Source organism: Marmota monax, unplaced genomic scaffold, assembly GCF_021218885.2.
Source record: "Marmota monax isolate L192 unplaced genomic scaffold, Marmota_monax_Labrador192_F-V1.1 WCK01_AAM20220418_F8-fsc00024, whole genome shotgun sequence".
Classification (NCBI taxonomy): Eukaryota; Metazoa; Chordata; class Mammalia; order Rodentia; family Sciuridae; genus Marmota; species Marmota monax.
The window spans coordinates 7,413,448-7,438,266 of NW_026695224.1; the positions used below are offsets into that span (position 1 = coordinate 7,413,448).

The following is a 24,819-nucleotide window of genomic DNA, read 5'->3' on the forward strand; positions in this document are numbered from 1 at the left end:
TACCTGCAGGCAGTGTTCAGGAGAAGCATGGCTGGAATTGTTTCTTCCCAAGACTCCAGCCTCCAGGACACAGCTCCTGGTTTCCCTAGTCCACCCTTTTGGGGTTCATCTTGCTTTCCAAGAACTAAAGCGGTCAGGGTTTATGCTCACAGTAAAATCAGCCTTTTTGGAATGGTCACTGGACCCAGTGGTGAGAATTGGTCTCCACCCCAGCTCCAGCCATGACCACGACCTGTGGGCCTCTCCTCTGCCTCACTCAGGTAGTTACCGTTGGCCTGGACCTTCTGGGCCTCTCTGCTGGGTTCTTCCTGGTTGTTGTTTTGTGGTGTTGTTTGTTTTTGGATGACTGAAGATACTCAGTAGGCACAGGCTAAAATCGAAGAAACAAAGTTCAGTTTTCCTTTCCATCAATTATTTCTGCTCCTTCGTTTTCAAAATTGACCCCAAATGACTTCTGCTGTGCAATCCCACTGCTGTAAGATCTGCTTGTCACTATGCCTTGTGAACCCAGTGACTAAGGAATAACATGGAAAATGTTGGGATGCCAAAGGAGAAAGATCACAGAGCCTTCTCTAAGCCAGCACCTCGAGTTCTTAGACCACCTCTCATAAATGAAAGGAGCCCAGATTTTTTTCAAAGGCCTAACAAACAATACAGCTGGTTCTCCATATCTGAGGGTTTCCCATCTGTGACTTCAACCGAGGTTGAGTTGAAAATATTCGGAAAAGAAATTGCGTCTGCACTGAACACCTACAGACTTTGAGTTTCATGCGAACACTATGCCATTTTCTAGAAGCGACTTGAGCATCCTCAGATTTTGGTGACTGGGCGGGGGAGGTTGCTGGTTTCCAAAGGGTGCTAAGGGAGAACTGTAGGTGCCTCTGGGGCAAAGTATCCATGGGAACAAAGATCCATTGATAGGAGGTGGAGGAAGACAAGGCAGGGCGCTATTACCCATGGGAAATGGTGGGGTTCTGGTGACGACGATGGGACAATGATCCTATCTTTCTTAATCTCCCAAGCTCTTGGTGCTGCTCTATTGACTAAATACTAGGTCAAAAACATGTCTTGCTGCCTGTTTTCCCAGAGGCACCGAGGTCTAAATCACCTGCCAGGTAAAGAATTTATGAGAAACCCTTCTGAATCCCTCTGGCCTCCTTCCGCTGTTTCGCTCTGCAGGGCTTCCCTTGGCGCCCCAGGAGGACCGCTCACCATCATGGCCAGGGTTTTCTGGGACAGTAAGTCCTCAGAGCTCCTGAAGTTAGATCTTTTAGTTCAGATGTGATATAAAATTCTTGGAGATTGAACCTGGGTGACAACTTGAGATGCATCTCAGAGGGCTTGAAGAAATTTCATGGTTAGCTCTTTATCTGAGGGAACATCATTTGTTCAAAGCTTCTAATTGTGAAAAATCAATAACCGCTCGTGGCCTAAATTCTGGTGTGTTTATAAGAAAGAATACTCTGTAGTCATTCAAAATCACATAGGAGAATACAGTGGCATGACAGAATGTCCATCTCTGATGGGTTAGTGAAAATACAGGGCTATGTTTATAAAGACGAATGACAACAGCTAACAATGGTCACCTTTGGTTGATGGGATTTTTTCCCAGTACTGAAGATTGAACTCAGGGGCACTTGACCACTGACCCACATCCCTGGCCCTATTTTATTTAGAGACAGGGTCTCACTGAGTTGCTTAGCATCTTGCTTTTGCTAAGGCTGGCTTTGAACTTGCAATCCTCCTGCCTCAGCCTCCCGGGCTGCTGGGAGTACAGCCCTACTCCACCATACCTGGCTGGTTGATAGGATTTTGACTGACAGACTATTCCTTTTTTGACTTATTTTCCAAGTTGTCTGCACTAATCATCAGTACTTTTACATGGCCTTTTTATTTAGTATAAACCTAAAGACACTTCTTTTTTTTGTCTCTCTTTTCATGTTTTTATTGGTGTATTATATGTGTGCATGATGGTGAGATTTGTTGTTACTATTGTGAATGCACACAACATGACAATATAATCTGGCCAATTCACTCCCCATCACGTCCTCCTAAAGACACTTCTGAGGGAAACGATAATAGAACCGAACAAAAGTCTTACTTGTCATTATGGGTCTGGACTCCTAGCTTCTACTGTGCCGTGAGTCAAGGGATCCTGTGTCTACTCTGTTTCTAAGTTGTCCCAAACTCTAAATTCACTGGTTGTCTTGGTCTTTCCCCATACTTTATTGACCCATGTGGAAATATTCTAGCCAAGAAGAAGTAGCAAAATAATAACACTCCGATGAATAAACTATGGGATGTATCCAGACCTGACTTATTGTGCTTAACCTGGTAAAAGCCACAGAGTAGGTGCTAATTAAATGTTTGTTGAGTGAATAAAAGAAAATGCAATCTTGGTATTTTAAGGACTTTTATGTGTTTCATTGTTACAATAGAAGAACAAAGTGGTGAAAAAAAAAAAAAGACCCACTTAACTCAATTCATAACAAACAGTGGTTTAAAATAGAGATTCCAAACCAATTTTGGCTAAAAGCGTTCTAGAATATTCCTAACAGCTGCTGTTTTAGACATAGTCTGAAATAAATAACTTCCAGGGTAGTTCCAAGTCTGCATTGAATAAACAGCGCAGATAGAGGAAAAGGCTTAATTAGCATTAATTGTAGTTAGCTTTGTGCAGCTAGCTCCAAGCCTGGACCCTGCTGCTCACAGAGAATCCTAGTGACATGCTCCTTCTCGGGCTGTAGATGGAGCCATAGCATTACTAAATCTCATCAGGGCTGAGCACTGGGGGTTCTGAGCTACTCAAGCCAGATGTTTGCAAGTTTTCTGGCTTTAGTTTCTAAGTGTGAACAACCAGAAAACTCAGACCTTTCTGTTTTCTCCGAAGCTGACTGGGTTTGGAGAAGCCAAGGAGAGCCTGGCCTGGGTGCCTTCGACTCTCATCCGCCTGGCGATTATCACCTGCTCTCTGTCTTCTCTGACGACTTCTCTGCTTGAGGGCATCCTGGGGCTGTCAGTCCTGCCTCCTGGTGAATTCATTTAGCTAGTCAGACCTCCATCCTCTTGTGTTCCCATTCTCCTGCCTTCTTTTCATAAGAGCCAGGCCAGGCCAGGGCCCTGGGACTCCCCTGACCTCCTGGGACAGAGTGGAGATGAGGGGACCCACAGATGGGGGTCTCCTTCAGAACCTCCCTGGCTCACTCTACATTTTCTTTCTCTTCTAACTCCTGTCTTCTCTCTCCTCCTCTCTCCCTCTTGCTCCTCCTCTCTCCCTCTCCTCTCTGCCCCCTTTCCTCTCCTCTCTTTCCACACACAGATCCTTGTAGCCAGAGTCCTGACACAAAGGCCATTTTCACGCTCATCTTACGTGTCTTCCCCCTGCCCAGTGACACCTCACATCATTCTCACCTCCAAACACCCCATGGCTTCCTCCGGGCTCTCATCCCGCAAACCTGGGCTGACCTTTCCAGGGTCTGGACCCCCCCCTCCCTCCCCTGTCCGCATGCTTGAAACGCAGGCCACCCGTGCTCCCTGTGTCCACTGCCTGAGATTCCCCCCCACTCTGAGGCCAGGTCATAGGCCCCTGCCTCCTTGCAGCCTTCTTGACAGATCTCCAGTGGGAATTTCTGTCTGTCTTCCATGGAAAGACTTCATGATGGCACGGTCCCTATTTGCCTTGGAGTCTGACTCCCCGGTGCCTATCTGTATGATAAGGTGACCAACTGATGGGGACCTCGTATTTCCTTGTCAGCTGCAGCCTTTCCCATCCACTCACTGAACTATTGCTGGGCTCGTGGTTGCAAGGGAAGAGAAGGGTAGACCGTAGGGACAGAGGGCTCTCTTCCCTGGCATCTGAGTTGCCAAAGTGACTCCCCATGTCCCATCGGGGGATGAGGAAGTTGATATAGCGACTGTGTATGGTGGAAGAGGGTGTCTTCACATCCCAGGAGGAGAGTGGGAGAAGATGGCTGTGTAGACACTGGTGGGTCCCTGAGAAGGCATCCTGTCCCTGTCCTGTACACCTAAGCTCAGAGCACTGGGGTGGGAAGCCCCTGGCCCCCAGACAGCTTTGTCAGATCTGGGAGCAGAGAGCCCCTAAGCCTCACTGCCTAGGCAGAGCTTGGCTAGGGGGACAAGGCCCTGCTGCAGGATGGGCCTGGGTAGAGAAGCCCTTGGCCTCCCGAGTTTCCCATCTCCTAGGTAGCACAAGGGACTCAGGGACACACTGAGCCAAGGATGTGGCCAAGGCCGTGGGTGCCCCAGCCCTTCGGCCCTCAGGCTGTCCTCTCCTCTTTGTCAGCCGGCCTGACACTCAGTGGCCAGCACTGTGTCTTTTTGAGGGGGATTTCTCTGGTTGCCAGAGCCGGATGTGCCCATGCACATGGCCGGCCAAAGTGCTGGAGACGGGATGCCACAGCAGCACAAGCAGAAAGACTGAGGGGAGGTGGCGAAAATACCCCAGCTCCTCCCAGGGGCTAAGTGTGTTCCGCCTGTTTCCCAGAGTTCTCCGAGGTGCTGAGCACTGGGTGGCCACCAGGTGACTTGCTGATAAATACTGTCAGCTTCCTTTCCTGTCCCTCTCCTCCATCACCTTCCAAATCGACTCCCTTGTGTTCTGATGCTGAGGGACCCAGAACTGACACAAGCTCAAGGGAGACTCCTGGGAAGGCCCAAGGAATGACGGGGAGGACCCCCTGGGGACCAACACCCAGGAGTGGGACTCCTGCCGCTGACTTCACCAGACAGGTCCAAACCTCTTCCAAAAAGCCAGGGAGAAAGGGAACAGGCACTCGCGCCTTAGGCTGGGTTGATTTGTCCCAAGAGGAAAACTGTAGGTTTTTCCATCCGGGGCCTTCTCCTCCTCTCTCTCAGCTGCTCCAGGGCAGAATGAGCTCATCTCAGTCTGCAGCCTCCTACAAAAGGGGCTTCTTGAGCCAAATTCAGTCTACCTGGCAATGTGACAAGGACTGCAGATGGCCTTAAGGTGACAAGGGTAGCCTCAGCCACAGCCAGCAGGGGAGCGGGCCCTCCTCCTATAATGGCAAGGAAATGAATCCTGCCAATGACCTGAACGATCTCAGAAGTGGATTGTTCCCAGAGTCTCCCGATAAGCACCAGGCCAGCCAGTGCCTTCTTTTGGCACAGGGAGGCCCTGAGCAGAGGAGCCAGACAGCCCACCCAGCCTTCTGACCCTGGCACTGAGGGATAATAAGCTGGACTGTTTTAAGTCGCTCAGTGTGGAGTATGTTGTTACAGCAGGCTACAGGAAACTAATAATCAGGTGGTTAGAGCTGGTGAGGACCGCTGTTTGTGACCACTTGGATTAAAGTACTGCCAAGGTAGATGGGTAGGAAAGCCCGCATCTGTCCTTCCACCAGGGCTGCCAGTCCGCCATGGTAGTGTCCCATAGGATGGCTGGTTAGGAATAGTGAATGGATGAAGAAAGCCGGCCCCTTTGGATTGCAAGTGGGGAGGGAAGGCTGCTCATCCATTGGTGTAACTGCGGGGAGCTGGTGTGTCAGTCAGAATCCATCACTGAGACAAAATACCTGAAAAGAAAAGCAACATATAAGGAAGAAAGCTTTCTTTTGGCTCAGAGTTTCCCTCCATGACTGTTGGCTCTATCAGTTTGGGCCTATGATGAGAGAGCACGTCCCTGGTGGAAGCACATCATGGGTGGGACTTCTCAACTCAGCAGCTGCAAGCTCAGGAGGAGAGGAGCAAAGTCCCAATATCCCAGTAAGGATACGCCCCCAATGACCTAACTTCCTCCCACTTGGCCCCGCCTCTTAAAGGTACCACCACCTCTTAAAGGTTGTACCACAGGCCAGGGACCAATCCTTTAGCACATAGGCATTTTGGGAGAACATTCCAGATCCAAGCTAGAGCTCTGGGGATGAGGGGACATTTGAGATGGCTTTGCATGGTAGAGCTTGTGAGTCCTTGGATGCTTGATTTTTAGTTTGGAATCTGTCAGGAGGCCTGATTTGGGGCACATGAGCAGCATCCTGTGAGTATGATTAGCAGTTCCCTGTCCACTTCATTTTTAAGGCCAGGCGGTGTGATGGGGCATGGAGTTTAGCTTCAGGTTTACTTAAGCTTTTTTGTTCCTCTTCCGCCCAGCAAAGGGAACTTGGAACCCAGGGTTGGAATTTGCTTTCCCTCTTCGACTAAACTTTACTGTTTCAATGGATTTCAAGCTAATGGTGGCTACAGCTGCCAACTGGAGCTGTTCACACATGTCTTGGGGGTTGTGGGAGGGACAGGCATTCACACTTTGATCTCTGCAGTGAGGATAAATAGCTTGTTCAGTCCCCCAAATGGAGGAGGTTTCCTGCCTTAATCATAGAGCTCTGGAATCTACTTCCTGTCTGGGATGGGAGGACTCGTACTTTTGGCTTGGTTTCCATGTTTCTCATTGGCCAAGATAGAAAGGACCGAGCTGGAAAAGTGACCAAGTCTTCTCCTTTTGTTCATGGAAAATTCCAAACATATTCAAAGGTAGAGAGCATGGGATGATGAACTACTCACGACTCAGCTTTCACAATGTCTGGCCTACGGCCTGTCTTGTTCCAGCTGTGTCCCCACCTGCCCCAAGACAACTCTCATTTCATCCACAAATATTCAGTGAGCATGTATCACCTTTGCACCTAGAAATGAAAAGAATTACCTGGCTCATTCTGAAACTAAATTCCCCATATTCTCCTGTAAATCACCAGAAACAGCTGGAAATAAAACATGACTCAGTCTTGGGATTAGGAAGAAATATATTCTCAACTTTTGTGCTATGGGTGTCCTATTAAGGAATTTGGAGCCCGACCCTACAATATGTAGATCGGAGCCAACTTTTTCTTCTATCAGACGCAGAGTCTCTGATTTGATATCAAGCTCCTTGATCCACTTTGAGTTAACTTTTGTGCATGGCGAGAGGAGGGGATTCAGTTTCATTTTGTTGCATATGGATTTCCAGTTTTCCCAGCACCATTTGTTGAAGATGCTATCCTCCCTCCATTGCATGCTTTTAGCCCCTTTATCAAATATAAGATAGTTGTAGCTTTGTGGATTAGTCTCTGTGTCCTCTATTCTGTACCATTGGTCCACCCTCCTGTTTTGGTACCAGTACCATGCTGATTTTGTTACTATTGCTCTGTAATATAGTTTTAAGTCTGGTATCGCTATACCGCCTGATTCGCACTTCCTGCTTAGAATTGCTTTTGCTATTCTGGGTCTTTTATTTTTCCATATGAATTTCATGATTGCTTTATCCATTTCTACAAGAAATGCCGTTGGGATTTTGATTGGCATTGCATTAAACCTATAGAGAACTTTTGGTAATATCGCCATTTTGATGATGTTAGTTCTGCCTATCCATGAACAGGGTATATTTTTCCATCTTCTAAGATCTTCTTCTACTTCTCTTTTTAGGGTTTTGTAGTTTTCATTATATAAATCTTTCACCTCTTTTGTTAGGTTGATTCCCAAGTATTTTGTTTTTTTTGAGGATATTGTGAATGGAGTGTTTTTCCTCATTTCCGTTTCAGAAGTTTTGTCGCTGATATACAGAAATGCCTTTGATTTATGCGTGTTGATTTTATATCCTGCCACTTTGCTGAATTCATTTATTAGTTCTAGTAGTTTTTTTGTAGACCCTTTTGGGTCTTCTAGGTATAGAATCATGTCATCTGCAAATAGTGATAATTTAAGTTCTTCCTTTCCTATTTTTATGCCTTTAATTTCTTTCGTTTGTCTAATTGCTCTGGCCAGTGTTTCGAGAACTATATTGAATAGAAGTGGTGATAGAGGGCATCCCTGTCTTGTTCCAGATTTTAGGGGGAATGCCTTCAATTTTTCTCCATTGAGAATGATGCTAGCCTGAGGCTTAGCATAGATAGCTTTTACAATGTCGAGGTAAGTTCCTGTTATCCCTAGTTTTTCTAATGTTTTGAACATAAAGGGATGCTGTACTTTGTCGAATGCTTTCAAAAGTTGATAACAAAAATCAACAAATGGGACTTACTTAAACTGAAAAGTTTTCTCTCAGCAAGAGAAACAATAAAAGAGGTAAATAGGGAGCCTACATCATGGGAACAAATTTTTACTCCTCACACTTCAGATAGAGCCCTAATATCCAGAGTATACAAAGAACTCAAAAAATTAAACAATAAGAAAACAAATAACCCAATCAACAAATGGGCCAAAGACCAGAACAGACACTTCTCAGAGGAGGACATACAATCAATCAACAAGTACATGAAAAAATGCTCACCATCTCTAGCAGTCAGAGAAATGCAAATCAAAACCACCCTAAGATACCATCTCACTCCAGTAAGATTGGCAGCCATTATGAAGTCAAACGACAACAAGTGCTGGAGAGGATGTGGGGAAAAGGGTACTCTTGTACATTGCTGGTGGGACTGCAAACTGGTGCGGCCAATCTGGAAAACAGTATGGAGACTCCTGGGAAAGCTGGGAATGGAACCACCATTTGACCCAGCTATTGCCCTTCTTGGACTTTTCCCTGAAGACCTTAAAAGAGCGTACTACAGGGATACTGCTACATCGATGTTCATAGCAGCACAATTCACAATTGCTAGACTGTGGAACCAACCCAGATGCCCTTCAATAGATGAATGGATAAAAAAAATGTGGCATTTATACACCATGGAGTATTACGCAGCACTAAAAAATGACAAAATCATAGAATTTGCAGGGAAATGGATGGCACTAGAGCAGATTATGCTTAGTGAAGCTAGCCAATCCCTAAAAAACAAATACCAAATGTCTTCTTTGATATAATGAGAGCAACTAAGAACAGAGCAGGGAGGAAGAGCAGGAAGAAAAGATTAACATTAAACAGATACATGAGGTGGGATGGAAAGGGAGAGAAAAGGGAAATTGCATGGTAATGGAGGGAGACCCTCATTGTTATACAAAATTACATATAAGAGGTTGTGAGGGGAATGGGAAAATAAACAAGGAGAGATATGAATTACAGTGGATGGGGTAGAGAGAGAAGATGGGAGGGGAGGGAGGGGGGATGGTAGAGGATAGGAAAGGTAGCAGAATACAACAGTTACTAATAGGGTATTATGTAAAAATGTGGATGTGTAACCGATGTGATTCTGCAATCTGTATTTGGGGTAAAATTGGGAGTTCATAACCAACTTGAATCTAATGTATGAAATATGATATGTCAAGAGCTTTATAATGTTTTGAACAACCAATAAAAAAAATTTAAAAAAAAAAGAAAGAAATATATTCTCTACTCATGATGTTAATACTTATGTTTTTAATATATTTATTTTTTAGTTGGACACAATACCTTTATTTTATTTATTTATTTTTTTATGTGGTGCTGAGGATCGAACCCAGGGCCTCGAACGTGCTAGGCGAGTGCTCTACCACTGAACCACAGCCCTATCCCCAATACTTATGTTTAATCCAAAGGAAAGAATCTCTAACAGTGAAATTTCTACTATGTAGGGGAGAGGCTGCATTTGGGGACAGGGAATAGCGAAACGTGGTCAACTACTTACTGTGCAGTGCCAGCCAGGGTAGGAAAATTGCTAGCAGATCATATTTCCCCCAGCACTTTTTGCACCTCATACACCAAACTCCTTAGTAAGTACTGAGAACATTTTTTTGAATTATCTCTTGGGAGTTCATCAGCTTCTCTGCCCTCATCAAACAATGGAAAGTTCTGGAATTCCTGGGGGGTATGGCATGTCATCTCTGTCATCCAGTGTGCTTGTTAAATGTCTATTGGACTCATGGCTCTACCTGTCGCCCACTGGGATCTCTTTGACTTAATACCAGGTGTGAATTATTCTCCTGCCTTGTTCATTTGGATTAGAAACCCCATGATATTAAACTGGGCTCATATGGTTTTTTTTTTTTTTTTTTTTTTTTTTGCTTTTCTTTTTGAAGCCATAGAGATGTTTTGGAGGGACTCTGGATTGCATTAGTCGATAGTGTACAATTTTCGTGGGAGACATATGGAAAGACTCACCTCCACTTAAGGCTCATTTCCCAGGACCGGCGGCTCACGGTGGGGCGTGGGGCGGGCATCACCACAAAGACACGAGGCCTTCAGGCAGCTGTCTTGGAGCACATCTCTGACCTTGGAGCACATCTCCGTCCTCATCCTGCACTGACCTCGGCACAAGTCAAAACTCAGCACATACAGGACTGAGGCTGAGGATCCAGGCCCTGGGAAACTCTGACTTCTTTGTTTTCTTGGATGGAGCGGGAAAGACTGCTGCGGGGGTGTGGTGCTCTGGTGCTTCCTTCTTGCCTATTTGAGCGAGTGGAGAAAAGCCGTTCTGTGCTGCCTACCAAGTAGGCTGCGTTTTCCTTGCAAAGACAAATGTCAATCACCCCGGCAGAGAGAGTTTTCAAGTCTGAGTAAATGTTTGACCTTCGGTGAGATTCCAGAATTGAGGTGTTTGCATCATCAGAAAACATGACAAGTTCATGGAGGACAGAAGTAAAGACAGATGAGGTTGTTTATGCAGGAGGAGGGCCACGGGTGGGGGGGCTGGAAAATTTGGGGTTTAATTAGGATTCTCTGCAGAAGAAGCTTGCTGGAGATTTCTGGGGAAATCTTTTGCTTCTTCCCTGGAAACAAACAATGCTCTAAAAAATGCTCCTTCCAGTGGGAGAAAAGACCCGATGGGTGGAAGTACACTCTGCTTGTTGGCAAAGGAGAGTGAGAGGTTTTTGGAGTGTAAAGAGAAGTAAAACTGCTTTTGTGCTTGGGGACTTAGATTGAGGGGGACAGGAACAGAGGAATGGTGTCTAACCAACTGGGCTACAGATAAACCCGGAAGCTTGATGTTTTCCAACACTGCTGTCAGGACTTGCTTTCCGCTCGATGGCTCTTGGTTCCACCAGATACTGATTGGCCATGATGCAGATGGCAGCCTGGGACCTGGGGTCATCCAGAAGTTCCCATGGCCCAGGCTTCCGGAAGAAGAGGGGAGGAAAGCAAAGCACATTTTGAAAACACTGCAGGACGGATGTCACTAAGGAATGAGCTACTTGGGTTGGAAGAATAGGCCGCGTTGGCCATGGGAGGGTTGCGGGGACTCGGCCTGCTGTGCTGAGATCTGGGGCTGCGCAGGCAGAGAGGGGGAACGAGGCGGAGCAATGCAGGATGAAGTCACATGTCAGCAAGTCTTCCATCCCTGGGTCCTGGGGACTTGGAGGCCCAGCCAGAGTTTCCTGGCATTTGGTCTTGAAGTAGGTAAGGCCAGCTGGCTCCAGAGCGTTTCAGAAAGCTTATGTCAGCCTTGTTTGGGGGTCTTGTTTGCTGCCTGGGAGGTGACACTGCTGCCTGGCCAAGGTTCAGCAGCTCCTCTGGGGGCGCATGTGGAGGTGCTGGACTGTGATAGGATCTTTCAAGCCAGAAAAGGCTGGGGGACAGGAAGGTAGGGCCGGAGATGGAACGCGGGGTGGGTCTCACAGCCAGAGCAGGTCCCTTGGGCTTCAGCTAGTCATCATCCCTGGCAAGGAAGAGTTCTTAGTGACCCCGAGGCCAGACAAGTGCTCCTTCTCCCTCCTACTGTGAAGTATTCTGCGTGAACCTCGGCCTCCCTGGGGGGCTCTTGCATATGGGATGCGAGGCATGCTTTGAAAAAGCATCCGTGACCTGGTACACCCACCAAGCCTTCTTCCCTGGAAACAAAAAATGCTCCAAAGCCCAACTTTTATGCAAACACTTAAGCAGGCAGTCTTCCTGCCTCTCTGCATTACTGTCACTTCAACACATCTCTCCCGGGCCGTGCCTTGCAGCCTTGCAGCAGGGAGCTTGGGTTCGCCTCTGGCGCCAGGGATCCATTTCCACAGAGGTTTTCTGCACCCTTGGCTCCCCTTGCTCAGGTCTTTTCAAAGGTCATTTGCCCTTGAGGTTTCTCCTTCTTGGGGGCACAGGACTTTTTTCCAGGAGACTTCTGAATAAAAACACCCAGATCAACCAGGAGTGACCTGGGGAGCTTCCTGGGGTCGGGTGCACTTCCCTTCCTGCAAGAGGGAGCGATATTGACTGGATGTATGTCATGCACACTCTTCTAGGTGCTTAGCTAGTCCTATCTCATTTAACCTCATAGTGATAACCGCAGGGACTGGCAGAGGACACTGTGGCTTGGGGAGACTGTAACACACACAGGCTTCAGGCAGGGCAGCAAGGACTCCACCCCAGGCTCTTCTCTCCCCACCTGGGAAAACTCAGGAACTTGGGTTCTGTGCTGTGGAATGAGGAGCTCAGCATCTTCTGGGGTGGAGCTTTGATATAGGGGATGGGAGTCGGCAGAACTAGTTCTTCCTGAAAGCCCCTTGGGGCTCTGGAACCAAAGAACTCAGAATGGGCCACACGTGTGCATGTCCACAATTTTCTTTCTTTTTTTTTGGATAGGGGGTACTGGGGATTGAACTCAGGGCCACTGAACCACTGAGCCACATCCCCAGCCCTATTTTGTATTTATTTACATACAAAATAAGTCTCACTGAGTTACTTAGCGTTTCACTTTTGCTGAGGCTGGCTTCGAACTCGCGATCCTCCTTTCTCAACATCCTGAGCCGCTGGGATTACAGGGGTGCGCCATTGCACCCGGCTATGTTCATGATTTTCTATTTCCTTCACATCCCCTGGGTCACTACTGACCCACTGCTGGTAATGATGGATGTGGTCGCTTAAAGCCGCCTCACCCAGGATTTACTCCATACCAGGCCCAGCTCTTGGGACTGAGAGATGAAAATGTCACAGTCTTGGGCTGGGGCTGGGGCTCAGTGGTAGAGAGCTTACCTAGCATGCGTGAGGCACTGGGTTAGATCCTCAGCACCACATAAAATTAAAATAATAAAATAAAGATATTGTGCCCACTTATAACTAAAAAATAAATATAAAGAAAAAGAGAATATCACAGTCTTTACTACTGGTGACTCCAAGGCCCCCGTGCAGGCGATACAATCCCAGAAATGGATGGGAAGGGATCAGAAGGTTCTGGTGAAAGTTTCAATTGCAACCAGCTAGCCTTATAGCAGAATCCCATACAGAATTCCCACAGTCTCGCCCAGACTTGGAGAGGCCTCTTTGATGGGCCTCCTTGGCAAGAAATGCCGATGCCCCAGGGACATGACCTAGAGGAAGAGGTTTGGACAAAGAAGAGCTCACCTGAGCATCTGAGGAGAGAGAAGGGGTTTTGGAGTTATCTGGTGAGACCTTGAGAAGGAACTTGAGGTCTTGAAAACCAGATGCGAAGTAAAGGGCTTCCCCATATTGCATCCTTCTGCTCCAACCTGCACAGGGTTTGAGGCAGGCAACGAATGACGAGATCTAGGAAGAGTGAGGACTTGAAATTTCCATATTAAAGCTGTTTCCAGCCAGCACAGTAGTCACTGGACTATTATCACCTCTCTCTCCAAAGACCTTAAGTAAGTGTGGGTCACAAAGAATAGTGTGCACTCGATACAGTGGTGAAATTCCAGGAGGTGACATCCTCGGGAGGACCAAGGCAGAGCCAGGAAAGTGGGTTAGGAGATGATTAACCAAACAGGAAAAGGCAGTAGTGCCTTTAGTGAATTAAAAGGTGAAGCTCACTGTGTGGGATGGAGAGGGGGTAGCAAGGTCTCCCGGTGGTATAGCCGGGGCAAGCAAGTGGGCCCTGTCCCTCAGGCACAGCAGTTCAGGGTGTGCCAAAAACTTACCCATCAAGTCACCTTTTAATGGAATATTATAAAGAAATATATGAAAATGAATGCATATGGGAGGGCTGGGGTTGTGGCTCGGCGATAGAGTGTTCGCCTCGCATGTGCAGGGTCCTGGGTTTGATCCTCAGCACCGCATAAAAATAAATAAGTCAAATGAAGGTATTGTGTCCAACTACAGCTAACAAATAAATATTTAAAAAAAATGAATGCATACCACTTTATTTACAAAGGAGGCAACAGGCCCAGATACATTCACTGACTCCCCCTTCGTCCCCCACTCCCCTCTCACTTATCACAGTGAAACACCGACCTAGGAGAAGCCCAAAATGTCAGGTTAGGAATCGGTCTTGCTTTCATTTACACCACTGATCCTTTACATGTGTATGTGTTTTAATGAAAATTTGGTCTTTCTGGTAGAATTTAGCAAAGCAAAATCTATTTCTACTTTCATTAAACCTTGAATTCCTTGGGAAAAAAAATGAATGCCAAAATCCATAATGAACAAAACGTCAAAATTTTGCATGATGACAAACTCAGCATCACCGAATCTTCCCTTTGCCTCAGGTTCCAATAGAGCTGAGCAATGCCATGTTATAGATCCTTTATTTAAAATTTGGATGGCTTATTATTATTATTATTATTATTATTTTGCTTTATTTTCTTGCAGTCCTGGGGATGAAACTCAGGAAACGTCTACCACTGTGCCTCATTCCCAGTCCTTTTTATGTGATTTTTTTTTAGACAGGTTTTTGCTAAGTTGCCCAGGTCGGCCTCAAACTTGCAATCCTTCTGCCTCTACCCCACCTCCCAGAAGCCGGGATGACAGGCGCGTGCCCCCACACCTGGCTGCACTAACCTTGATTTTTAATGCTGGTCGCTGAGTTTGTGGGCACACCCCCTAGTGTTATCTATTACTCCCCTCAACCCAGTCCTGGTCCTGGCTGTGAAGGAAAGAGTAACCCTTGTGCCAGGGGGTTCATGGGGAAGGGCAGATGCCTGGGTGATACCAACTCTTGCAGGATACTATTGGGGCTCAGAAACGGAGACCCTCAAAGTGTAGCCTTTGGCATGCTGAGTGCAGAACTGGAGCAGCAGCCTGAAGTTCTCTGTGACAACCCCACCTCACCCCTACCCTCACCTTGGGATCCTCTTTTTCTCCAGAAGTGCAGGGAGGGGCTTCCTCTGAGGTTTTCCTTGTCTTACTTAGGGAAGTTCCTAAGGAAGGAGTGCCATTGGTGTTTGTCATGGACCCTCTCCCTGGAATCTACATTAGCCAGAGATTAACCGACACAAGAAGAGACAGAAAGTCAAGCGCCACTCTCAGAGTCCAGGTGAACTTTGTTCCAGGTAATGGTTCACTCTTTCAGTCCCTTTATCTCCTCTAAAAATCATTTACTTTTCCTTTTAATTCCCTATAGTTCCCACTTCTCTCTTCCTTTACTACACGGTATTGAAGTTTTAACCATCGGGCCCTTTGTATTAGTCAATTTTCTGCTACTGTAATAAAATACCTGATTCTGACTATGTTACAAAGAAAAAGACTTAGCTCACAGTTCTAGTGGTTCAAGGGCATGGTGCCAGCATCGGCTGTGCTCCGGTGAGGACCTCATGGTCAATGACATTATGGTGAAGCACGTGGGAAGAGGAGAGATCACACCATGAGACAGGAAGTTAGAGGCCTGGGGGAGTCAGGCTTGCTCTTTATAACAACCTCTTCCCTCTAAATATACCTCTTAAAGATGTCACCAGCTCCCACAATGTCACACTGGGGACCAGGCTTCCAACACATGAAACTTGGAAGACACACTCAAACTGTACCCAAACCATAGCACCTTTCTTCGAATTTCATACTTCATGCGACTCTTGTGCATGTACACAATTAATAAATGTGTATGCTTTTCTCCTGTTAACCCGTTTTTTGGTTCATTTCTGTAGATTCAATTATCAAACCTTTGGAGGGTGGAAGGGAGGACCTGCTTACCTCTCTAATACCTCCAGAGACTCTGGATCACCACTGGCAAAACCCTCCTGCCCGTTAGTGCCCCCGAGTGGGGGCGAGTCTCGTGTTCACACATCACTGTAGGCTGTGAGGCTGAGGCCTCCCTGGGACTCTGGTCCCAGATGGTGGGCACAGAGCCAGGGGGCCCAGTGGCCCAAGAGGGAAGTATTTGGGGAGCGGTGGGCTGATTTGATTTTGTCTCAATGGGAACTTTCTTTGGATCTCTTTCCTTGACTTCGCTGCACATTTCAAAACAACATTCTTTTATGAACAAGCACCCGGACATCAAATACTTCCACACCCTGTGCTAGAAGTGCTCCAGGCCATGTTGTTCTTTTTCTTTTAAAGAGTTCCATGTAAAATCAGATGTTAACTCTCTGAATAACCCGAGTGGAAAGGGTTTTTTTTTTTTTCCTCTTTAATAACACCAATGACAATCAGAACAGGTGGAAAGAATATGTGCCCTTACAGAACAGCATACAGCAGTTAAGAAGAAAAATACCAAGTCGTTACATATGTAACAAAGTGCTCTTATTTATTGACGGTGAGAAAAATGAATAACAAAGCTTTGAGGGAAAGCGTAACATCAGCACAAAGAATGATTTATTTCTTTGAACGGGGCCTGTTACTTGTGTAAATGGATTTTGTTTTGTATCTTGGTCAACACCAACTTCTCCCAGTATGGAGCTGGATGGGATCTTGGAAGTCGACTGGTTGAATGGCACAGTACCACCTCCGCCATGTCTACACTTTCTTCATGATATTGTGATTGGAAAACGAGACTAAGAAGGAAACACGATTAAGCTGGGATCACACAGTTGGCTGGTGATGGAAATGTCCATTTCTTTTTCTTTTCCTTTTTTTTTGGTACTGGGGATTAAACCCAGGGGTGCTAACCACTTGAGCCACATCCCCAGCCCTTTTTGTTTTTTTGAGACAGAGGTTCCCTAAATTGCTTAGGGCCTCACTAAGTAGCTGAGGCTGGCCTTCAACTTGTGATCCTCCTGCCTCAGCCTCCCAGGTCTCTGGGATCATAGATGTACGCCATTGTGTCCCGCCTGATCATTTCTCCAAGTGATTCCAGGCCTAGATTTCCAGTTTTTGTTTCTTTCCTTTAATTTTTCCCTAAAGTACTGTATGAAGGAACAGCTTCATTAATTGCTATTGACTAGAGTGCAGGTGGCTTTGATAGTCACTCATAAAACCCCCAGGAGCATTCAAATACTTGTTTCCTTCCAAAGATCGTCTCGCCTAGTAAGTGTTGCATTGCGATTTCAAACACTTGAACTTCACACAGAGGGCTGGAAGGAGCCTCCGGAACCTTAATTGTTGCTGGTGGTGATCAAAGTGAATGTTAAGTTCTGCCTACTGCTGCAGGGCAAGATAAAGTCGATCATCTTTGATGATCTCTCTGCCTGCAGCCCTGGGCTTGATAGAGCTCCAAACATGTTTGTCTTGAACATTGTTGAACCTGGAAAAATTCACACTGAGCAACTGCTTCTTGTTGCAGGAACATACATTCTTCTATTGGTAAAATAGCAAGCAGAGGAGGAAAAGTCCCCACCTGCATTCTTACAGAATTGTCCCAGGCTCTGAGAGCCAGCCGTCAGCTCCCGCCAGGCCGCTCAGCACAGTGGCCTGATGCCTTCTCCCCAGATACGGTTTATTTGGTACCTGAGGTTTGGGGCTGGTTCCTTTCTTACCTTTTGTTGTGATGGTGGCTGTTAATCTGTTTTGTTTGAAGAACTTTTATTTCACATGTATTCATGTTAGAATCAGAAAACACAGATAAAGGGAAAAAAGTAGCGACCTACTAGCACTTGGTGTGTGTGTGTGTGTGTGTGTGTATACATATACTTATTTATATATATATTTTGGGATTGAACCCAGGGGTGCTTGGCATTGAACCCAGGAGTACTCTACCACTGAACTACATCTCTAGCACTTTATACTTATATTTTGAGACAGGATCTCCCTAGGTTGCTGAGGCTGGCCTCAAACTTATGATCCTCCTGCCTTAGCCTTCCAAGTTGCTGGAATTACAGGCAGGTGCCAAAAAATTTAAGTCATTTTTAGACTACTTATAATACCTAATGCAATGTAAATTAAATGTTAATAATTGTTATAATGTGTTATTTAGGGAATAATGGAAGGGGGGAAAGTCTACACATTCAGTACAGACACAATTTTTTTTTTCTGAATATTTGTGATCCATAGCTGGTTGAATCCTCCGGTGAGGAACCCATGGATACAGACTATAAAGATGGCTGTTTGAAAGCTGGAAATAATCCCACTTCCAGAAGATGGCTGAAAACAATTCTTTGGATGATCATAGACAGAACATGAAGAGTGGAAGAAAATTCACTAGATGGGTCCCTGACTCTTGTATCCTAAAACTTTTGTTTTTGTATTGAAAAGAATTAAAATGAGAATCCAGCCCAGGGAAGAGTTGCTGTCAATCTTGGCAGGTTCTAAAACAAGGACACAGTGTGTGAGAAGAACAATCAGCCAGGCCTAGTGGCAACATGCACGTTAAACAAATACAAAAAATCAGTAATTTTCAGAGGAATATAATGAATCCAGGATCTGCTACAACATAGCATTCATAAAATCAGGGATAGTATCCGAAACTGCTAGACACAGAAAGACAGAGGAAAATATGCTCTGGACTCAAGAGAGATGGTAACAAGTGGAGACTAATACCCAAATTACCCAATGTTGGAATTGGCAGACAGGATTTCAAAGCAGCTGAATAATGTAAAGAAAATGTTTCCATAATGAAGAAGCTAATAGGAAATCTCAGCAGAGAGATGAAATCCTAAAATGAACAAAGAAAACGTTTTAGAACCCCAAAGTAAAGTGTCTGAAATTAAAAATGTACAGCTAATAGTAGGAGGGAAAACCATTTAGGGTAGAGGAAAGGAACTGGGGGAGGAGAAAAGAAGAGTAAGGGCAGGTATTGGGGAACAGACTGACTAAATTACGTCACCTGCATGTATGATTACGCCACAATAAAACCCACTGCTCTGTACAATTAATATGCATCAACAAGAAGATGCCAAGAAAGAAATTGTTTTGAATGAACCACTTGGATGGGAGGAAAACATTGTCAGAGATTTTTAAAGAATGCACAGCTGAGGGCTGGGGTTGTGGCTCAGCAGTAGAAAGCTCGCCTCACATTCGTGAGGCACTGGGTTCGATCCTTAGCCCCACATAAAAATATAGAGATATTGTGTCCACCTACAACTAAAAAAATAAATGTTAAAAAAAATGCACAGCTGAGAGTAGATAACAGAAGAGTAAGTGAAATCAAAATGCATCAATAGACACTGTATAATCTCAGGAACACAGAGATGAAAAGATTTTAAAAAATGAACAGAGAATGAATGATGCGTGGGAAAATATGAAAAGATCTAATAGGCATGTAATTGGAATTCTGAAGAGGAGACGAGACGAGAACGAAGCCAGACAAAAATATTTGAAGAAACCAAAAAAAAAAAGAATTACAGAATCAATTATATCAATCAAATCTAGGCATGTGATAGTCAAACTGCTGAAAGCCAACCACAAAGAGAAAATCTTGAGTAGGTGAAACAAAATGTCACATTACATATGGGGGGGGGACGACAATGGTTCAAATGACCTTATCACTAGAAAAGATGGACATGAGACAATGGAATCACACCTTTAAAATGTGGAGAGAGAAGAGAGAGAAGAAAGGCAACTCACAATTCTGTATCCAGCAAAAATATCCTTCAAGAGTAGGGCAAAATGAAAGCATTTTCTACAATGAAAATGCAAGAGAATTTGTCACCAGCGGGCCTGGACAACAATGAACACTAGAGGGCGTTCTTGAGGCTGAAGGGAGACAATACTAGATCAGACTACCTTGACACCAGCCATTAATAATGTACAAAAGCCACGACCAACATCTCCTTGATGGGCCCGCTGGTCCCATGGTGGAGGTTAATGAAAGGTGAGGTGAGCTTTAGGGCTACTCACCAAAATCGTTCTGGTTTTCTTCTGTAAGCGAATGGCTGCTCTGCTGACTCCACTTGCTGGGGTCGTGTGGGGCAGTGTGACTTGCTTTAGTAATGAAATGGGGCAGAAAGTACTAGAGGGTGAGATTTGCCTCGGGTCCTTTCCTTTGGCCTTAGCCTTCACTGTTATTAATCCAGGGTCTCTGGAGATACAGAGCCTACATATACAGACCCTTCCTCTAGTTTATGCTTGCTTGGGGGTTTCTCAAGTGCCTGCAGATTTTAGTTTATGATATTTATTCCAGGAGGTTGTAGCTATTATTCTGCCATTACTGGAAGCAATTGCCTCTTTTAATCTTATTATTTTATTTTAAAAATTTTATTATTAGTTGTTAATGAACCTTTATTTTATTTACTTATATATATGTGGTGCTGAGAATTGAACCCAGTGCCTCACACAGGCTAGGCAAGGACCCTACCACTGAGCCACAACCCCAGCCCTCTTTTTATTTTTTAAGATGATAAAATTGGGGGCTGGGGTTGTGGCTCAGTGGTAGAGCGCTCGCCTGGCATGCATGAGGCACAGGGTTCCATCCTTAGCATGACACAAAAATAAAATAAAGATATTGTGTCCACTTATAACTGAAAAAATAAGAAAAATTATAAAACTTGATACATAGTTACAGCTTTTTTACCTTCTATTTTACAGAGGTTTTGGTTTTGGTTTGGTTCTAGGGATTGAACCCTGGGGTGCTTTACCACTGAGCCACATCCCCAGCCCTTTTTATTATTTATTTTTTTAAGTTTTGAGACAGGGTCTCAGTAGGTTGCTGAGGCTGGTTTTGAACTTGTGATCCTGCTGCCTCAGGATTCCTGGCTTACAGAGCTCTTCCTCCTGTCTACGGTGCTCCCTGTGTTCCTGTAGGACACCCGTCCTGCAGTGTTCTCTCAATTCTTCCACCCTGAAGGGGAGTCCGTCCTAGAGAAGCTCTCGGTGATCTTCCAGTGGATCTCCCGTCTGCTCCAGAGCCCTCTTCTGTGAGGTCAGAGCGCTGCCAAGGCCACGTGAGCTGGCTGAAGTCTCCTGCCTGAGCCCACAGTCTCCAGGCCGCTTTTCCCCCGTGTTCATCTTGTCTAAGCAGTTGCCTGACTTCCAAAGTCATTTCCCCTCTAGAATACCTGGGACTAGTGTGACAGTGACCCTGAAGGCTTAGCACCTTCTGACTGTGAAAACAAAACATGAAAAATGTAATAAAGGCATGACATTTTAAAGGTGTGGGTGGTGTTGGACCCACCTAGTCCAGTCTTTTCATATCCATGTTGAGGGTCCAGATCCAGGGTATTTGGACTAATGGTGGCTGTCTGCTCACTGAGAAGCAGAAGCAGTGGCGCTCCACTGTGGACTCAGTGGTCTCAAATTCATTTTATAGAGTTTGAGCTATATTTTTCTACTGTCATCCAAAAGTCTTATGTGAAAGACCCTCTTAACATCCAAACATTCACCTATGTAGTAGTTAAGGACATCGTGGTTGCTCCCAAGTATTGACAGTTATATACAACGTTGCATAAACACTTTGTGTAGTTTTTTTGTGTGGGTGTAAGTTCTCAATTTCTTTGGGTAAATACTAAGAGTACAATTGCTGGATCACATGGTAAGAGAATGTTTAGATTTGTAAGAAACTGCAAACTGATTTCCAATGTGGCTGTACCATTTTGCATTCCCACCAGCAATGAATCAGAGTCTACCACCTTACCAGCATTTGGCGTTGTCAGGGTTTTGCATTTTGTCTGTTCTGATGGGTGTGTAGAAATAACATTGTTTTTGTGGTTCACTGGTGCTGGGGATCAAACCCGGGGCCTCAAGCATGCTAGGCAAGCACTCTTCCATGGAGCTATAACCTCAGCCAACCTCAGAGTTGTTTTAATTTGCAATTCCCTCATGGCAGAGGATTGTTCAGCATCTTTTCATATGCTTATTCGCCATCTGTATATCTTCTTTGCTGAGGTGTCTGCTTAGGATTTTTTTTTTGTTTTTTACTTATTTTAAAATCATGTTGCTCATTTTCTCTCTCTCTCTCTCTCTCTCTCTCTCTCTCTCTGTGTGTGTGTTTGGATAATAAGTCCTTTACCAGATTTCTCTCTTGCAAATATTTTCTCCCAATCTGTGGCTTGTCTTCTTATTCTCTTGACACTGTCCTTCACAGAGGAGAAGCCTTTAATTTTAATGAAGTCCAGCTTATTATTTCTTTCATGAATCCTGGCTTTGGTGTTGTGCAGTTGGTTTTAATAACCAAAACAATGACAATAACAAGACTGAACCAAAGTGGGATGTTAATTGCCATAAAAGTAATCATTTGGTATGAGCTTGAGCTCAATAGTGATGTTTTACTTGGCATTTAAGGATCCTCCATGAAGATCATTTCCCTGGACATGTAATATGAAAACATAAATATTTACAATTACACTGTGCATCACTGGAAGGATTTCAAGTGCAATGTCTGCAGTACAAACAGAGAAGCCCGCATGTGCCGGCCCTGACGTGGGGCTAACAGGGAATAACCATTTCTTCACCTGCTGCTCCTAACGTCTTGTTTGACCAAGGTCAGGTATTGTCATGAGAGGTGCTGCTCCCTCTGCGGGGAGGTGTCCCATAGAAGAACACCTTCCTTCACCTCCTCAGAGGCAAAGACCACTGCTGCTAATGAGCATACTCGATAGACATTTTGAAAAATGGAGATTTGTACCATGTCGCAGAGGAAATGACAATGACAGTCGCATTTCTGGAAGGAATCCTGCTTTGAGAGATGGTACCATGTCAAGAACTGTTCTTTCAGGCTGAGCAGGTAGCAGAACCAGGAACAGCCTGCTGAGAGTGTTCCACATGTGGCCTTATCCCTGTACCTGGGCAGTCTATTCATGATCTTATTGAGTTGGCGTTCAAGGGCAAAGGAAAGAGATCAGCTAGCACCCGCCATCACCTCTACAGGGTTCTTGAGGGTCTTCTCTGTGGTGGATACTTTCTGGTGTGCACTGACACAGACACAAAGATGGCTACCCTTCCTGCGCATTCCCTTGCTTCTTCTCCAGACCTCTTTGGTTTTGATCTGCTTATTTGTTTCCTCTCCTGCCTTTTCTGGGTTTTTGGCCAATCTGTCAGCCACTTCCACTACCTAGGAGTCAGGCCACTTCCTCCTCCATCAAACGGCGAGGGGTGCTGCTCACAGATCTGCCCACCACTTGTCCTTTGGGGCCATCCTTTAGTGAGGCTGGAGTGTGGCAGCATCCCATGGCCAGCTCACACTAACAAACAGAGCCGACTGATCCATAAACCAAACCTGATTTTTCCCCCTTTCTTCCTCTGATCTGTGGTTGCAGGAAAGTCACTTCCTGTCCCACAAGCCCAGAGCTGTGAGTTGAGGAAGAGGCATTGTGTATCACAGTCGGGTGGCAGGGAAGTCTAAGCCGTCTATCTGTGTGTTGCTCTGTGGTTCAGGCTCCTGGACATGATCCTGAATGTGTGTTTCCAAGATGGAATGCGGGCTGTAGTGTGTGCACACGTAAGTGAACGCCTGTTTCAGAGCAGAAGGCAAAGGGCACAGCGTGCACTCGAGGCAAGATGCTCCTAGGGTGAAGTGAGTCGAAGCCTTGGCAGAATTGGCCACCGAAGCCACTGCTGGAATTTGAGATGTGTTGGGGGAGGGGGCGCGGGGACATGAGCAAGGCCCTAATATGCACCCCATCTGCTTTGGTTCTATTATTAAAACTGATTTAAATTCCCTGCCCCTGATTCTCTTTTTCGCTTTGGAGGAAACACAATGACCAGACTGGGAAAGCCAAGCAAGAGACCTTGGAGGATCTATCCCCAGCCCGAGAAGCCATGGAACACCCATTATACACTCCCACAGACTGTGCCCACTGCTGAACACGTTTCCCCCTTGCTCATCAAAGAAAGCTTGGCTTTCATTCAAGTTGCTGTCTAAGATGCAGGAAAAGAAGATACAAATATTATATAGCCCTTTCCCTCTTCCCGCAGCACACCCACAGCTTTGGCAGCAGAGCAGGTTAGTTACCTGGAAAACACCTGTATGGAACCGGACGGCCCTCTGATCACGTGGTTCTTCCAGCAGCTTCTGGTGGGGGGTTTTCTGACTTGCTTACCCGAGGCCACCTCCTACAACTTATTAGAATCCTGGGCTTCCTGGTTTGCACTGTGACTGCGCTGTAGGGCCTGAGCCATTCACCTCCAAGGAAGCTTGGTGAGGCCACCCGTGCTGGAGAGGCGCAGGGCCGGGAAGCAACAGAAGGGGACACCTTTGCTCCTACAGCGCATTCCAAGGCCAGGCTTCTCTGAGGCCAGAGGCTCTTCTTCCTGGCTTTGGATAATTGCAGGATGACCTTGGCAAGGTCAATAGGAAGCACAGGCTGGCCGTGGAGTGTGGACTGTCACCAGGAAAAGGCCCTGCTGCACAGTAGGGTGGTTCCAGCTTCTCTGTGCCCTCTGTGCCTTGAAACAGGCAGATGATTCCACTTCCAATTGTGCCTTCATGGAGGCTGAGGAATAACAACAACATTCCTATCTGTCCCCTATCCAGAGGGACAGCAAGCGACTGCTGACGGAGGACTTTGGGGTTTGTGAGCTCCTTTCCTGAGTAGGATCGACACCCCCATGAGGACCCATGGGGCAGGGTGCAGGACTGATGGACCATACCCCAACCTGGAAGCTCCCTGGAGGCTCCAGTGTCCTGGCCACCAAGCTGCAAGCTCATCTGAAGATGGACCTCAGCCCCTACCCCACCCCTAGGATGGGGCTCATAGGACATGTGGCCTGGGAACACACTCATGTCTCAATCACCTACAAACTCCAAACCCGAGCCTCTGTCCCAGTCTTCCTGCCTGTGTGGTAGAATGTGTCTGGGCTTCAGCCTCCAGGGCTGGGTTCTTAGTTCAATTAATGCATCAGTATTTTACCTTCTCCCCTCCCCCACTCGTCTTTTCCCTCTTCCTTTCCAAATCACTGTTGGCACTCTTGGGTTCATCCCTCTGTACATTTCTCCTTGCTCATATGATCTTTCATTTATACCTACACGCTGTCCTTGGTAGAATCCTGACTTTATTTGCATCACAATGTGG

General features: G+C 45.9%; 1 long non-coding RNA gene across 1 annotated transcript; it reads right to left on the minus strand.

Moving 5' to 3' along the window:
* Positions 1-3,507: 3,507 nt before the first annotated feature.
* Positions 3,508-24,019, minus strand: LOC124086597 (uncharacterized). Its single transcript, XR_006849842.1, has 3 exons — positions 23,760-24,019; positions 13,175-13,336; positions 3,508-5,552 (listed from the first exon to the last, which is right to left on the minus strand). It is a non-coding gene; the product is annotated as an uncharacterized LOC124086597 (long non-coding RNA).
* Between the last annotated feature and the right edge of the window lie 800 nt (positions 24,020-24,819).